Source organism: Chlorocebus sabaeus, chromosome 16, assembly GCF_047675955.1.
Source record: "Chlorocebus sabaeus isolate Y175 chromosome 16, mChlSab1.0.hap1, whole genome shotgun sequence".
Lineage (NCBI taxonomy): Eukaryota > Metazoa > Chordata > Mammalia > Primates > Cercopithecidae > Chlorocebus > Chlorocebus sabaeus.
The window spans coordinates 27,404,175-27,421,397 of NC_132919.1; the positions used below are offsets into that span (position 1 = coordinate 27,404,175).

Sequence of the window (17,223 nt, forward strand, 5' to 3'; positions counted from 1 at the left end):
ACCAAGGAGCGCACCCCCACTAACAAGGGGCAGGGTGAGGGGGCAGCCACCCCTACCACCTCCCCTTCCCATTGGTGAAACAACTGGCATGACAGGTTAGCAAGGCGGGGCGTTGGGGCGGTCTCTCCAGAGGCCTGGGGCAGCTTGTCCGACCTTCCCACACGCACCCCACCTCTCTGCAGGGAAAGGTGAGGTGAGCATTCAGTCGCAGGGTACAGCCTGCACTCCCTAATCCCCAAAGCCTGCCACCATTCATCCCCTCATCTTCTGTCCCAAGAGGAGGGGGCCCAGGGAAGCGGGGTCTCTATTGTTTTGCCAGCTGTCTAGCAGCTGCTCCTTTGAGAGGAGCCCGCAGTCGGCCCGGCAGTGAAAGAGTGAAGGCCGCTGGGAGGGATAAAAGGCTGGGTAGAGGTGCTCCCCTTCCCCGCTGCCTTCCTCAGCGCCCCGCTCGCTCGCTCGCTCCATCGGGGGGCCTGGGCCGGGACAGGAGAAGTCCCCCCACCCCCGAGGCTGCAGCCCGCACCCCGCAGCTCCCGGCCACCTGGGCGCCTCCAAGCGCCAAATCCCCCCACACTGAAGGCCACCCTGTCCTGCCTCCCTGCGCCCCCCAGGTTGGCTGGAAGGCCGGTGGTCCCCCTTCCCCGCCGCTCCCGGTCGGCCCCCACCCCCGGGCGTCGAGCTCCACGGCGCCGCCAGGGACGGGAGCCGGGAGTCCGGGCCGCTGCTTCCAGGGTACAGGGGAGGAGGAGGAGCCGGCGGGCCCCGCCGCCCGCCCGCCCGCCCGGCCGGAGCCCGCCCCGCCGCCGCACCGGGCCGGGCCCGCCACCGAGCGGCAGCCGCCGCCGACCCGCACTCACCAGCCACCGGAGCCCGCCCGGCAGGCAGCAGAAGCGGAGACGCGGCATCCAGCAGCCTCGGCCCGGTCGGGGCTGGAGCAGAGCTCAGCGCGGCGCAGCTCAGCGCCGCCCCCAGCGACCGCGCCAGCCGAGCCGAAAGGGAGCTCCCTGCTGGCTGCTCTGGGGATAAACGCCCGGCCTGCCTAGCAGCACCAGTGCGCGCCGCCAGACATGGGCCAGGCGGGCCGGGCGCTGCCCTGGCAGCCTCCGTCCGCAGTGGGCTCTGAAGCTCCTCTCGCTGTGTCTGAGAGAGGCCCTGCCTGGAGTTTCTGTCTGCACTGGGCACTGGAGGCTGTCCGAAAAGGGTCCGAAAGGGGCTGAGTGGCACTGCCCAGGGCAGGCACCAGGGTCATGATGAACGTATAGAAGAGGGGCCGTCCAAGGCAGGCACCGAACTCTGCAGGCTGTGTTCAAGGTAGTGCTGTCTAGAGGAAGCAATTAAGTCTTACTGGCCAACTCTTCCCAAGGTGGCTCTGCAGAGGCACACACAGGGCCCTGCTGGATGGTGCCCCAGGCTCAGTCCAGACCAGGTACTGCCTGCCATGTCCGAGATGGCACTGCCAGAATGCACTCCCCAAGGTAAAAACAGACTCTCAATAGCTTGGTCTGATAGAGCCCTGTCTCAAAGTGGAGTGGATCAAGAGGCGTACGGGGCCCAGGAGCCATGGCTGTAAGTGCCACTCGCTCCTTGAAGGAGTTCACCAATGCCAAGATTAACACTTTCAGAAGCTCTTTGGAGTGCAGTCTGTCCCTGGGTCCACCGTGTGCTGTAAATATCAAGTGAGCTGCTCTACCCACCAAGAAGACAGTTTATACTTCCTAGGAGAGGCCAAGGGACATCTAGATACCAGGCCTCCAAGATAGGTGCTATGTCTGGAGTTTGGAGAGAGAAAGAAACGGAGACACTTTTCTGGGCAGTGTCCATGCTGGAGTGGGGTGCGCCAGAATGTGGAAGAAACTGAGTGGGGTGGTGCAGGAAGAAGGGTGTAGCAGACAAAGGCAGCTGCTTCCCTAGACAGCCCAAACAGGAACTTCTCCAGGCAAGGGCAGCCCAACCTGACAGACCAGGGAAGGCTGGAGCGAGAAGGCTCAGAAGCAAAGAGTTGAGTAAGACTTAGAAGTTCCTGAGGAATAGACCCAGGTAGGATACACATTTTGGAATAACATGCAACTCAAACTCAATTTGACAAACTGCCTGCTAAGTGCCAAGTGCAGCCCCAGGCATTTGGGGTGATACAGAAGGAGATCAGACATGGCATATCTCCAGGGAAATCACATGGGGAACAGGTAGAGCTGAGCTGTGACAGTAGCAGGGTTCACCACGCTGGCATAACTTGGATGATGAGATAGGTGCTATGACGGGAGGCTTATTTGGCTTGAGGAGTGAGAAAAGCAGCTTCAAAAACATGACATTTGAGGCCGGGCATGGAGGCTCATGCCTGTAATCCCAGCACTTTGGGAGGCTGAGGCGGGCAGATCCCTTGAGGCCAGCATTCAAGACCAGCCTGGCCTTGAACCCCCATCTCTACTAAATGGTGAAACCCCATCTCTACTAAAAATACAAAAAATTAACCAGGCATGGTAGTACACATCTGTAATGCCAGCTACTTGGGAGACTGAGGCAGGAAAATCTCTTGAACCCAGGGAGCAGAGGTTGCAGTGAGCTGAGATTGCACCACTGTACTTCAGCCTGGGCGACAGAGCAAGACTCTGTCTCCAAAAAAGAAAAAAACAAAAACAAAAACATGACATTTGAGGGGAACCTTGCAGGCTAGGTAGGACAATGACTATCATTAGTGTTTCCTGAGTACCTACTATATACTGGACACTATCTCTATTCCTCACAATGAACCTATGAGGGAGAGATTATTATTATAGATAGGGGTTGAGTGCATGGACTCTGGAGCTGGATTGCCTGGGTTCAAATCTCAGTTCTGTCAAGTACTAGCTGTGTTACTCTGGGTGATTTATAAAACCTCTCTGTGCTTCACTTTGTTCATCCAAAAAATTGGGATAATAAGAGTGACTCCCTCCCTCAAAATTTGTTTTGAAAATTAAATAAGCTTAGTCTTTTCAACACATGGGGCTTTTCAACAAACTGGACATCCACATGCAAAAAAAAAAAAAAGGGTCTAGACACAGACCCTATACCCATCACAAAAATTAACTCAGAATAGATGATACACCTAAATGTAAAACACAAAACTATAAAACTGTCTCCTAGAGGATAACATAGGAGAAAACCTAGATGATCTTGAGTATCACAATGACTCTTTAGATACAACACCAAAGGCACCATGAAAGAAACAGCTGATAAGCTGGGCTTCATTAAAATTAAAAATGTCTGCTCTGCAAAAGACTGTCAAAAGAATGAGAAGACAAGCCACAACTGGGATAAAATATATGCAAAAGACATCTGATAAAGGATTGTTATCCAAAATATGCAAAGAGTTTTAAAAACTCAACAATAAGAAAATGAACCATCCTGTTTAGAAATGGGCAAAAAACCTAATCAGACACCTTACCAAAGAAGATATACAGATAGCAGTAAGCAAAAGAAAAGATACTCAACATTGTATGTCATTAGAGAATAGCAAATTAAAGCCAGGTGCGGTGGTTCATGCCTGTAATCCCAGCACTTTGGGAGGCTGAGGCGGGCAAATCACGAGATCAGGAGATCAAGACCATCCTGGCTAACAGGATGCAACGCTGTCTCTACTAAAAATACAAAAAATTAGCTGGGTGTGGTGGCACGCGCCTGTAGTCCCAGCTACTCAGGAGACTGAGGCAGGAGAATCACTTGAACCCAGGAGGCAGAGGGTGCAGTGAACCGAGATTGTGCCCCTTCACTCCAGCCTGGGCAACAGAGCAAGACTCCGTCTCAAAAAAAAATAATAAATAAAAAATAAAAGAGAATAGCAAATTAAGATAACCATGAGATAAAACTACCTTATTTACATAAATTTGGATTTTGGCCAAAATCCAAAACGCCAACAACTCCAAATGCTAGCAAGAATGTAGAGCAACAGCAACTCCCATTCACTGCTGGTAGCAGTGCAAAATGGTATAGCCACTTTGAAAGACAGTTTGGTGGTTTCTTCGAAAATGAAACATAGGCCAGGCGCCGTGGCTCAAGCCTGTAATCCCAGCACTTTGGGAGGCCGAGACGGACGGATCACGAGGTCAGGAGATGGAGACCATCCTGGCTAACAGGGTGAAACCCCGTCTCTACTAAAAAATACAAAAAAACTAGCCGGGCGAGGTGGCGGGCGCCTGTAGTCCCAGCTACTCGGGAGGCTGAGGCAGGAGAATGGCGTAAACCCTGGAGGCGGAGCTTGCAGTGAGCTGAGATCCGGCCACTGCACTCCAGCCTGGGTGACAGCGAGACTCCGTCTCAAAAAAAAAAAAAAAAAAAAAAGAAAATGAAACATACTCTTACCATACAATCCAACAATCCCACTCCTTGGTATTTATCCAAATGAATTGAAAACTTATGTCTACACATTGGTCCTGCACATTGATGTTTACAGCAACTTTATTCATAATTGCCAAAACTTGGAAGCAACCAAGATGAACTTCAGTAGGGAAATTGATAAATAACCTATGGTACATCCAGACAATGGCATATTATGTGGCACTAAAAAAGAAATGAGCTATCAAGCCATGAAAAGACATGGAGGAAACTTCAATGTATATTAATAAGTGAAAGAAGCTGATCTGAAAAGGCTACATATTGTATGATTCCAACTATATGGCATTCTGCAAAAGGCAAAACTATGGAGACAATAAAAAGTCAGTGGTGCCATGGATTAAGGTCGAGGGAGGGATGAAAATGCAAAGCACAGAGGATTTTTAGGGCAGTGAAACTCTTCTGTATGATACCGCAATGTTGAATACATGCGTTTGTCAAAACCCACAGAATGTACAACACCAAGAATGAATCCTAATGTGGACCATGGACTGGGGGATACTGATGTGTCAAGGCAGGTTCATCAGTTATAACAAGTGTACAACTCTGGTGAAGAGTGTGATCACAGGGAAGGCTGTGCATGTGTGGGGGCAGGGGGCAGATGGGAAATCTCTGTACTTTCTTTGCAATTTGGCTGTGAACTTAAACTGATTTTTAAAATAATATTTATTATTATTACTATTTTGAGACAGAGTCTCACTCTGCCACCCAGGCTGGAGTGCAGTGCTGTGATCTCAGCGCACTGCAATCTCTGACTCCCAGGTTCAAGTGATTCTCATGCCTCAGCCTCCCAAGTAGCTGGGATTGCAGGCATGTGCCACCACACCTGGCTGATTTTAGTATTTTTAGTAGAGATGGGGTTTCATCATGTTGACCAGGCTGGTCTCAAACTCCTGGCCTCAGGTGATCCACCCACGTTGGCCTCCCAAAGTGCTGCAATTACAGGCATGAGCCATTGTGCCCGGCCTTGTATTTATTAATTTTTTTAAATTACATGATTTAATATATAAAAAGAACAGTGCCCAGCACACAGTAAGCATTCTATAGCTGTTAGCTTGGTTATCTTTCCTAACTCATAGTTGTGGAAATGAAGCACAGACAGGTTTGTGACTTGCACCCAGCCTGAGAGTAGCAGAGTCAGGATTCAATCTGAGGTCCTTAAGGCTCCAAAGCCCATTCTTTTCCCTATACCATGGCAGTGAAATGAATCGGTATATTAACAACTCTTTTTTTTTTTTTTTTTTTTTTTTTTTGAGACAGAGCTTCACTCTTGTTGCCCAAGCTGGAGTGCAGTGGCACAATCTCAGCTCACTGCAACTTCCATCTCCCAGGTTCAAGCGATTCTCCTGCCTCAGCCTCCTGAGTAGCTGGGATTACAGGCACCTGCCACCACACCCGGCTAATTTTTTGTATTTTGAGTAGAAACAGGTTTCACCATGTTAGCCAGGCTGGTCTCGAACTCCTGACCTCAGGTGATCCACCCACCTTGGCTTCCCAAAGTGCTGGGATTACAGGCGTGAGCCACCACGTGCCAGTCAACAACTCTTTTATTTACATGTGTCTACACATAGGACACTCTCTGGGTAGCACATGGTGTCCCTGAGAGCTCTTCTTGCCTGAACCAGGAACCAGTTTCAGACACTAAGCAAAACTGAAACTCCAGGGCAGCACCCGCACTGACACAGTAACTCTGCTTCTTGGTCACTTGATTTTAGTCTTTTCCTTCCCAAATGCCAGAATAAACCCTGCCCTAGCTCTAAGTAAAAGTAAAAGTAAAGCACCCCTCTCCTCTTCGCACAGAAAAAAGCCAGAGCAGTATCCACATAAAATCACCCAGATGGTCATGGGAAGGCCAGTTTTTCCAGAAGATTCCTAAAGTCCTAAAATGATCCGACTTTAATCAAGAAGCCCTCCACCCCAGAAAGAAGCTTGGTAATAAAAATCACTTATATCAAGGGAGCCTATGGGGCAGGCACTATGCTAACCCCTTAATGCACTGTCTCACTTAATTCCCAGAATTACCCTATTAGGGAGATGCTATTCTTATCCCCATTTCACAGATTAGAAACCAGGCTTGGGAAAATGAATTAATTTGCCCAAGGCACTGTGACTAATAAACAGCAGAGCCTGGTATGCTTGCCCTGAAGCTCTGGGCTGCATCCTGGGTAGAGTGGTGAGTGCCTGGGCTTTGGGGCCACACAGAGAGGATGCTTGGCTCTAGCAGCTGCCAGCAAGCTCCTTAGCCTCTCTAAACTTCAATTTCCTCATCTATAGAAGAGGTATAATAATATGGCTGGGCGCAGTGGCTCACGCCTGTAATCCCAGCACTTTGGGAGGCTGAGGCGGGCAGATCACGAGGTCAGAAGATAGAGACCATCCTGGCTAACACAGTGAAACCCCGTCTCTACTAAAAATACAAAAAAAAAAAAAAAAAAAAAAATTAGCCTGGCATTGTGGCAGGTGCCTGTAGTCCCAGCTACTTGGGAGGTTGAGGCAGGAGAATGGCATGAACCTTGGAGGCAGAGGTTGTAGTGAGCCAAGTTCCCGCCACTGCACTCCAGCCTGGGGAACAGAGCGAGACTCTGTCTCAAAAAATAATAATAATAATATTAATATTGCCTACCTTGTAAGGGTGTGAGAGAATAAAATAAGCAAATTCATTTAAAGCAATTAGCCCAGTGCTCAAAACATAGTAAGTGGTTAACACGTGTTAGGAATTATTAATCTCTCTGAACCTCTATTTCTTCATCTGTAAAACAGAGGCTGATAATAATATGTAGAGTTACTGTGAGGCTTAGAAGAAATAGCAAACGTAAAGTGTGTAAGATGATGCCTGTCATGTGGTAAGTTACCATGATATGACTCTCCAAAAAGAATTGAAAATAAGCAAGTCTGCTTTTTTAAAAGTCCACAGAATTGCAAATATGCCTGATAGCTGGTGTTGTTCAAACGTCAAAAGCAGACTTTTAAATGTTGTTCCTCAAACATTTATTAGCTTATTGCATTTATTAGCTTAAGATCTTTGTGCAGAAACTTGGAGTGTGGGTGGAAAATGCTCTCCAGGAAACTTAAAGCTAAATTCTTAGAGTATCGGCTGAAGATCAGCCCAAAATGAAGAAACATGTCTCTGAAATGAGGTAAAAAAGCTACTAACAGGAAGTCAAACACATACACAAGTAAACAAAATAATATAATAAACTCCCAAGTAGCCAGCATACAACTTCAATAGTTATCAACTCACAGAAATATTGTTTCAAGTATCTTTCTACCTACTCCCCAACCCCCACACTGAGTATAATTTTGAACCTAATCCCAGATATCAAATAATTTTATATAAAAATATTTCAGGCCGGGCCGGGTGCGGTGGCTCAAGCCTGTAATCCCAGCACTTTGGGAGGCCGAGATGGGCGGATCACGAGGTCAGGAGATAGAGACCATCCTGGCTAACATGGTGAAACCCCGTCTCTACTAAAAATATATAAAATTAGCTGGGCATGGTGGCAGGGGCCTGTAGTCCCAGCTACTCGGGAGGCTGAGGCAGGAGAATGGCGTGAACCTGGGAGGCTGAGCTTGCAGTGAGCCGAGATCGTGCCACTGCACTCCAGCCTGGGCGACAGAGCAAGACTCTGTCTCAAAAAAATAAAAAATTAAAAAATTAAATAAATAAAATATTTCAGGCCGGTTGTGGTGGATCATGCCTGTAGTCCCAGCACTTTGGGAAGCTGAGGCATGCAGATTACTTGAGGCCAGGAGTTCGAGATCAGCCTGGCTGACATGGCAAAACCCTGTTTCTACTAAAAATACAAAAAAATACAAAACAAAAAAATTAGCCTGGCATGATGTGTGTCTGTAGTCCCAGCTACTTGGGAGACTGAGGCAGGAGGATCACTTCAGCCAGGGACATGGAGGTTGCAGTGAGCCAAGATCACACCACTGTATTCCAGCTTGAGCAACAGAGCCAGACCCTGTCTCAAAATAAGAAGACAGGCTGGGCACGGTGGCTCATGCCTGTAATCCCAGCACTTTGGGAGGGTGAGGCCGGTGGATCACTTGAGGTCAGGAGTTTGAGACCAGTCTGGCCAACATGGTGAAACCCTGTCTGTTAAAAAAAAAGAAAAAAAAAAAATTAGCCAGGCATGGTGGCACACACCTGTAATCTCAGCTATTTGGGAGACTGAGGCAGGAGAATCCTGTGAACCCGGGAGGTGGAGGTTGCAGTGAGCTGAGATCGTACCACTGAACTCCAGCCTAGGCAACAGAGAGACTCTGTCAAGAAAGAAAGAAAGGAAAGAAAGGGAAAGAAAGAATTTCATTGTGTATCTCTAAAAGATAAGGGTTTGTTTTTGTTTTTTGTTTTTCTTGAGACAATGTCTGGCTCTATCACCAAGGCTGGAGTGCAGTGGCACGATCTTGGCTCACTGCAACCTCTGCCTCTGGGACTTAAGTGATTCTCCTGCCTCTGCTTCCCAAGTAATTGGGACTACAGGTGCACACCACCATGCCCAGGTAAATTTTTGCTTGTTTGTTTGTTTTGTAGAAACAGGGTTTCACCATGTTGCCCAGGCTGGTCTCCAACTCGTGAGCTCAAGCGAATCGTCCACCTCAACCTCCCAAAGTGCTAGGGTCACAGATGTGAGCCACCACACAGGCCAGGATAATTTTTTAAACAAAACCACAATACAATGGTCATACCAATTTTTAAACAATTTTTTTTTTTGAGTTGGAGTTTCACTCTTGTTGCCCAGGCTGGAGTGCGATGATGCGATCTCAGTTCACTGCAACCTCTGCCTCCCGGGTTCAAGTGATTCTCCTGCCTCAGCCTCCCAAGTAGCTGGAATTACGGGCATGCGCAACCACGCCCGGTTAATTTTGTATTTTTAGTGGACATAGGGTTTCTCCATGTTGGTCAGGCTGGTCTCTAACTCCCAACTTCAGGTGATCCACTCGCCTCAGCCTCCCAAAGTGCTGGGATTACAGGCGTGAGCCACCATGCCCGGCCTTAAACAATAATTTTTTAATATCGTCAAACATTCCGTTATCTCCATGATGGAATGATCTCCATTGTCTCCATAAATGTCTTTTTTAAAAAATGTGTGTTTGAATCAAGATCTACACATTGCAGTGAGTTGACATGACTTTAACTATCTTTTAATCTACAGGTTTCCCTTCTATCTTTTTCTGTTTTCCCCCTGCAACTTCTTTGTTGAAGAAACATGGTCATTTATCCTATAGATTTTCTCACAGTCAGGATTTTTCTTATTGCATCCAAGTAGTGTAATTTGATATCCTATCATTGGCAGATAGATCTAGAGGCTTGATCACCTTTGAGTTTGATTTTTTTTTCTTTTTTGGCAAGAATATTTCTTATATCTGGAAGCACACAGTATCCAGTTGTCTCTGAAATTATACTCTAAGATATCAGAAATTTCTGATCGTCTTCACTTGAAATATAAGAATATAAAAAGAGTCTATCCAGCAACACATAAATGGATAAACGAAATGTGGCATATACATACAACGTATGCACATTTTTATTCAGCCATAAAAAGGAATGAAATTTTAATACAGGCTACAACATGGATGGCCCTTTAAAATGTTGTGCTAAGTGAAAGAATCCAGACCCAGAAGAACAAATATTGTTTGATTCTCCTTATATGAGCTACCTAGAATATGTAAATTCATAGAGACAGAAAATAGAATAGAAGTTACCATGGACTAGGGGTGGGGGGAATTGGGAGTCATTGTTTAATGGGTATGGAGTTTCTACTGGGGATTATTTAAAGTTCTGGAAATGGATAGTGGTGATGGTTATACAACATTTTGAATGTACTTAATGCCACTGAATTGTACACATAAAATAGCTAAAATACGGGGATTAACTATTTTATACATAAAATAATTAAGCCCAGGAGTTCGAGGCTGCAGTGGGCTGTGAGCACATCACTGCACTCCAGCCTGGGTGACAGAGCCAGACCCTGTCTTTTAAAAAAAAAAAAAAAAAGGTAAATTTTAGGTTATGCAAATTTTACCACAAGAAAAATTTGTTTAAGAGCCTGGCTATTGCATAGAATATGGCCCCTCTTACAAACCCCTGGTGGCATAAGTTTATGTAGTGGCCTTTCTATGAACCTACAGCCTTCCTCTTACACTGATCTGCACATAGCTGTGGGGCTGCTTCTACGCTTCCAAGAATTTCCTGACCTCTGCCTGATTCTACAGTGAGCAGCGGATCCATAGCCCTGCCAGTCAGGAGCCCAGCACCCCAGACTATGGACCTCTACAACCGGGAGGCAGCCAGGCAAATGCTTCTGGAGTCAAAAGGCTGAGGTTGAGCCCTGCCTTTGCCACTTACACGGCACAGGTGCTTCATCAAATGCCAACCTCTCCATCTCCACTCCTGCGCAATTGCAGCTACAAACTTCTACCTCGCAGGGTTATCAAATGAGGTCATACAATGGTCAAGTGCTGTACAAAAAGAGCTTTTTGTTATTACGGTTGGAGTGATTCAGAAAGGATCAACCTAGTCACTTGAGCCCAGGAGTTTGAGACCAGCCTGGGCAACATAGTGAGATACCATCTCTACAAAATATCGAAATGAACCAGGTGTGCCTGTAGTCCCAGCTACTCGGGAGGCTGAGGTGGAAGGATTGCTTGAGAGTGGGAGGTCAAGGCTGCAGTGAGGTGTGATCGCGCCACTGCACTCCAGCCTGGGCGACAGAACAAGACTGTCTCAAAAAAAAAAAAAAAAGAAAAAAAAAGGTTCAACTTAGGACTTAGGTAATTGACTTAATGGTAAATCGATACCTTCAGAAGCTAGCCCTTTGCAAGCTAAACTTTTCTTGACATCACTCATGGCAAGGTCAGCAGTAGGATGACCAACTCTACTGGTGTGCCGGAGACTCAGGGCATTCCCAGGATGGGAGTTTTCAGTGCTAAAACTGAGAAAGTTCCAGGTATGTGTTGGTCACCCAAGCAGTAACCACCCAATTGCTAATTCTAGGGCCTGCCTCCCTGGCCTGCTAATCAATGCCCATTCGACCTGCCTTCCTCTAGAACTTGGCCTCCAGAAGTACTTGTGGATCGCCTGGCTAGATATACTTCCTCTGTTTGACTTTCATTGCTGACACTTCTCAGTATTTCTTCCTTTGCCTTTTGCTCTTATGATCCTATACTCCCTCCTTGGTAGATCTTGTTCATTCTCAGGACTCCCAAACACCTCCCACACAATGGATAACTCCCAAATCTCTACGCAGACATTACTCTAGAGGCCAGCCTGGTATTTCCACCATCACTTACAAATACCCCAAGTTGTATCCAAAGTGAAATGTATAACCTTCACCACAGACTTTTTCCTTTTGGTTAAAGACCCTAACCCTCTTTTGCTGGGGCCAGAAGTCCACTTTCCCTGCCTCCTTCCTCTCCTTCAGCCACCATCCACTCAGGCACCAAGTCCTATTGATCTAATCCCTAAATATCTCTCAAATCTAGGTTGAGTGCAGTGACTCACGCCTGTAATCCCAACACTTTGGGAGGCCGAGGCGGGCAGATCACTTGAGGTCAGGAGTTTGAGACCAGCCTGACCAGCATGGTAAAACCCTATCTCTACTAAAAATTAGCTAGGTGTGGTGGCGTATATCTGTAATCTCAGCTACTCTGGAGGCTGAGGCATGAGAATCGCTTGAACCCTGGAGGTGGAGATTGCAGTGAGCCATGATCATGCCACTGCACTCCAGCCTGGGTGACAGAGCAAGACTCCATCTCAAACAACAACAACAAAAATCTCTCAGATCTCTATCATCCACTCATTCTCACTGCCATCGCCTCAATTCAGGCCTTGTCAGCCCTTAGCTGGACAATAGCAACAGGCTTCTTGTGGTCACCTGCTTCCACATCATCCCCTCTAACTTGTCCTCCATGTGGCTGCCAGAGTTGTCTTTCCATAATACAAATATGATCACGTCACTTCCTGGCTTGGGATTCCTCAAAGGTTCCCAATGGCCCAGCTCAGGGGTCAGCACACTTTCTGTAAAGGACTTGATGGTCAATAGTTTAGGCTTTGGGGACCAGATGGTCTCTGTCTCAACTACTCAACTCTTATTGTGGCACAAAAGCAGCCATGTGGCACAAAAGCAATACGTAAATGAATGGGCATGACTGTGGTCCAGTAAAACTTCATTTACTTAGCCAGGTGTGGTAGTGTGTGCCTGTGCTCCCAGCTATTCGGGAGGCTGAGGTGGGAGGATTACCTGGGCCCGGGAGTTGGAGGTTGCAGTGAGTCAAGATCAAGCCACTGCACTCCAGCCTGGGCCACAGAGTGAGAGGCTGTCTCAAAAAAAACAAAAACAAAAACAAAATACTTAATTTACAAAAACATGTAGCATAACAGCCACTTCTTTCTTTGTTTGACCCGAGGGCTGTAGTTTGCTGACCCTTGGCCTAGGGAATAGAATCCAAGCTTCTTTTGCTTTCTTTTTTTGAGACAGGGTCTGACTCTGTCACCCAGGCTGGAGTGCAATGGTGCAATCTTGGCTCACTGCAAGCTCTGCCTCCTGGGTTCAAGCCGTCCTCCCACCTCAGTCTCCCAAGTAGCTGAGACCACCGGTGCGTGCCACCACTCCCAGCTAATTTTTGTATTTTTTGTAGAGACGGGGTTTCACCATGCGGCCCAGGCTGGTCTCAAACTCCCGGGCTCAAGTGATCTGCCTGCCTAGGCCTCCCAAAGTGCTGGGATTACAAGTGTGAGCCACCATGCCTGGCAGAATCCAAGCTTCTTAGCATAACCAAAAAGACTGTTTACATGCAACAGCCATGGGAAATGCCTTGTTCTACCCGGAACATACCACCATGCCTTTGTATGTGCTGCCCCTCAATTTGAAACATCCTTCCCCATCTCCCAAGTTGAGGGAGTCCACCAGTTCTTCAAGGTCTATTCCAAATGTTAGCTTCTCTGTGGAGCTGCCCCACAACTCCTTTTGGAGGAGTTGGTCGCCCCTCACCGACTCCAGCGCTGTCTCTTTTACCACGTTTATCATTCCATGAGTGTATATGGTATTTATTTGTCATCATGTCTTTTGACTGTGATGCTTCAAGACCAGTCTTGTTTATACTTCTTCCTCCCTACAGTCCCAAGTACATTGCTGGGATTATGATAGGGTAATAATAGCTACTGCTAAACACCATACATGTGTTCTTATTTAATACTCTCAGCAAAGCCCATGGAGGTAGGCAATGTTATCCCCATTATACAGATAAGGAAATGAGGTATAGACAGTAGAAGTAACTTGCCCAGGTCACACAACTAGTAAATGGCATAGCCAAGACTAGCACTCAGATCTCTGACCCTGAAGGCTAAAGTTTGATTACCATATTATACTGACCAGTAGTTATTTGCTTAATGAATAGATGTATTAAGAGAATCAATGTATTAATTATTTCCATGGCACAAGATGTCAACATTACATGGAAAGTGGCTTTCCCTTCAGTCGAGAGCCCTGATTATAGTCGGAGAGAAGAGTTGGCTAAATTCCCTGAGAACAGGTGGGGCCTAGGAGAAGAAGGTCACTGACTAGCTGATTAGAGCATGGGAAAAAGGACCTGAGTTACATTTCCACCATGTACCAAACCAGAGCAAGGTGGACCACTCCCATTTTAATCCTTCCAACAACCCTGCAAACTCGATGTTGTTATCTTCCTATTTAAATGAGGAACTGAGGCTTTAAAAGGTCAGAGATTGGCCAAGACCACACAGCTGTTATAGATAATGTGAGAGGCAGGATTAAAACTCAAGTCTCAATGGCTCTAAAAACACAAGTAATTTCCACAAATCCAGTTTGTTCCACAGAAAGAGGAACCAGCAGGGTCTCCTGATTTCCCACATAGCATCCAGCAAATCCTGCCACCAATCTCCAGCTCAGAGTTCCCACTTATAGAGGGAGGCTATAATCCTCCCAGCAGAGACAGAAGGAACAAAACCAGATTATGTCTCCATTATTCTTTCCTTGGAAAATGACTCTACATAAAAATCTATTTAGGCTGGGCGCAGTGGCTCACACCTATAATCCCAGCACTTTAGGAGGCCAAGGCAGGAGGATCGCTTGATCTCAGGAGTTCAAGACAAGTCTGGGCACATAGGGAGACCCCATTTCTACAAAAAAATCAAAAAATTAAACAATAGCCGGGTGTGGTAGCTCACGCCTGTAATCCCAGCACTTTGGGAGGCCAAGGTGGGCAGATCACTTGAGGTCAGGAGTTCAAGACCAGCCTGACCAACATGGAGAAACCCTGTCTCTACTAGAAATACAAAATTAGCCAGCTAGATGGCACACGCCTGTAATCCCAGCTACTTGGGAGGCTGAGGCAGGAGAATCGCTTGAACCCAGGAGGCGGAGGTTGCAGTGAGCTGAGATCGTGCCATTGCACTCCAGCCTGGGCAACAAGAGTGAAACTCTGTCCCAAAAAAAGGAAGGAAGGAAGGAAAAAAAGAAGGAAGGAAGGGAGGAAGGGAGGGAGGGAGGGAGATAAAGAAAGAAAGAATTACTCAAACTCAGTTTGAACACTGAGTACCACCGTGCATTATCCTCCCCCTTCCCAGGGGCAGCCACTATTCTGAATTGGATGTTTATTATTCTCATGCACTTCCATATGCTTTTATTTTATAACATATATCCTCAAGCAATACAAAATATTATTTTACCTAGTTTGTAAAAATAATACCACACTGTCATTACTCTTCTGAAACTTGCTCTTTTTGCTCATCATTGAAAGATTCCTATTATTTAAAAAAAAAAAAGAATAAAGGATCTAATTAAACTAAAGAGCTTCTGCACATCAAAAGAAACTACCATCAGAGTGAACAGAACCTACAGAATGGGAGACATTTTTGCAATCTACCCATCTGACAAAAGGCTAATATCCAGAATCTACAAAGAACTTAAACAAATTTACAACAAAAAAACAACCCCATTAAAAAGTAGGCGAAGGATATGAACAGACACTTCTCAAAAGAAGACACTTATGCAGCCAACAGACACATGAAAAAATGCTCATCGTCACTGGCCATCAGAGAAATGCAAATCAAAACCACAATGAGATACCATCTCACACCAGTTAGAATGGCAATCATTAAAAAGTCAGGAAACAACAGGTACTGGAGAGGATGTGGAGAAATAGGAACACTTTTACACTGTTGGTGGGATTGTAAACTAGTTCCACCATTGTGGAAAACAGTGTGGTGATTCCTCAAGGATCTAGAACTAGAAATACCATTTGACCCAGCCATCCCATTACTGGGTATATACCCAAAGGATTATAAATCATGCTGCTATAAAGACACATGCACACATATGTTTATTGCGGCACTATTCACAATAGCAAAGACTTGGAACCAACCCAAATGTCCATCAATGATAGACTGGATTAAGAAAATGTGACACATATACACCATGGAATACTATGCAGCCATAAAAAAGGATGAGTTCATGTCCTTTGTAGGGACATGGATGAAGCTGGAAACCATCATTCTCAGCAAACTATTGCAAGGACAGAAAACCAAATACTGCATGTTCTCACTCATAGCTGGGAACTGAAAAATGAGAACACCTGGACACAGGAAGGGGAACATCACACACTGGGGCCTGTTGTGGGGTGGGGTGAGGGGGGAGGGATAGCACTAGGAGATATACCTAATGTAAATGACCAGTTAATGGGTACAGCACACCAACATGGCACATGTATACATATGTAACAAATCTGCACATTGTGCACATGTACTCTAGAACTTAAAGTATTATAAAAAATATATTAAAAAAACAAAAATAAATAAAATAAAAAAGATTCCTATTAATATGATTAGCTCTAATTTATTCATTTCACTGTTGTATAATATTCCATGACGTGAATATAATGCAATCTATCTATTCTTCTGTTGATAAATATTCATGGTTATTTCTGGTTTTTGTTATTACAAAACAATGCTGCTATGAACATTTTAAGACACATCTTCAGGTGCTAACTGTGCAAGATATCTTCTGGTGCATATATTTAGGAATAGAATTGCCGGGTCACAGGAGGTTTACATCTCCAATTATCCTAGATATTGTCCCCCTCACTTTTTTTTTTTTTTTTTTTTTTTAGACAGAGTCTTGCTCTGTCTCCCAAGCTGGAGTTCAGTGGCATGATCTTGGCTCACTGCAACCTCCGCCTCCTGGGTTCAAGTGATTCCCCTGCCTCAGCCTCCTGAGTAGCAAGAACTACAGGCGTGTGCCACCATGCCTGGCTAATTTTTTTATTTTTAGTAGAGATGGGGTTTCACCATGTTGGCCAGGCTGGTCTCGAACTCCTGACCTCAGGCAATCTGCCCATCTTGGCCTCCCAAAGTGCTGGGATTACAGGCGTGAGCCACTGCGCCTGCCCCCTTCCCCCCCACACACACTTTTTAGGACCTAGACATCAATAATATGAGTCTGAAAAGCAGCTTCAATTGCAGCAAGCAGGACTCAAATTAGACCCTGCAAAGAACTTTTTTGGTTGTTAAAGGATTGTTAGAAATCGGCCCAAGTTGTGGAAGACAGTGGAGGAATGTCTGTCACTCTGCTTTTCTGACATGCCTCAAGTACAGCTCAGTTTGGACTCAGTTCTAATTGTAGCCTAAAGATTTCAAAATTAATTACATTGGCATACATGAGTTGAGCTCCTATTCCATGCAAAGTGCTAAACTGGGAGCAGAAGCGTGTGTCCTCTTCCTGCAGAGCACATCATCACCACCCCTCCTTGCAACTGAGATGAAAGACCAACGAGAGACATGTGCAAATTTATACAGCAGGATGGGATTTAAATAACTGCTGAAGACCACGGTAAAGG

The 17,223-nt window shown here is 46.0% G+C and overlaps 1 protein-coding gene across 4 annotated transcripts in view; it reads right to left on the minus strand.

The window, feature by feature from the left end:
* MYO18A (myosin XVIIIA) overlaps window positions 1–978 on the minus strand; it is a 105,511-nt gene extending 104,533 nt beyond the window's left edge. For all 4 annotated transcript variants that reach the window (XM_073004789.1, XM_073004791.1, XM_073004790.1 and 1 more), the window contains exon 1: window positions 858–978. The gene's annotated coding sequence lies outside the window, so the exon portion shown is untranslated. The remainder of the gene's footprint in view (window positions 1–857) is intronic.
* Window positions 979–17,223: the final 16,245 nt, after the last annotated feature.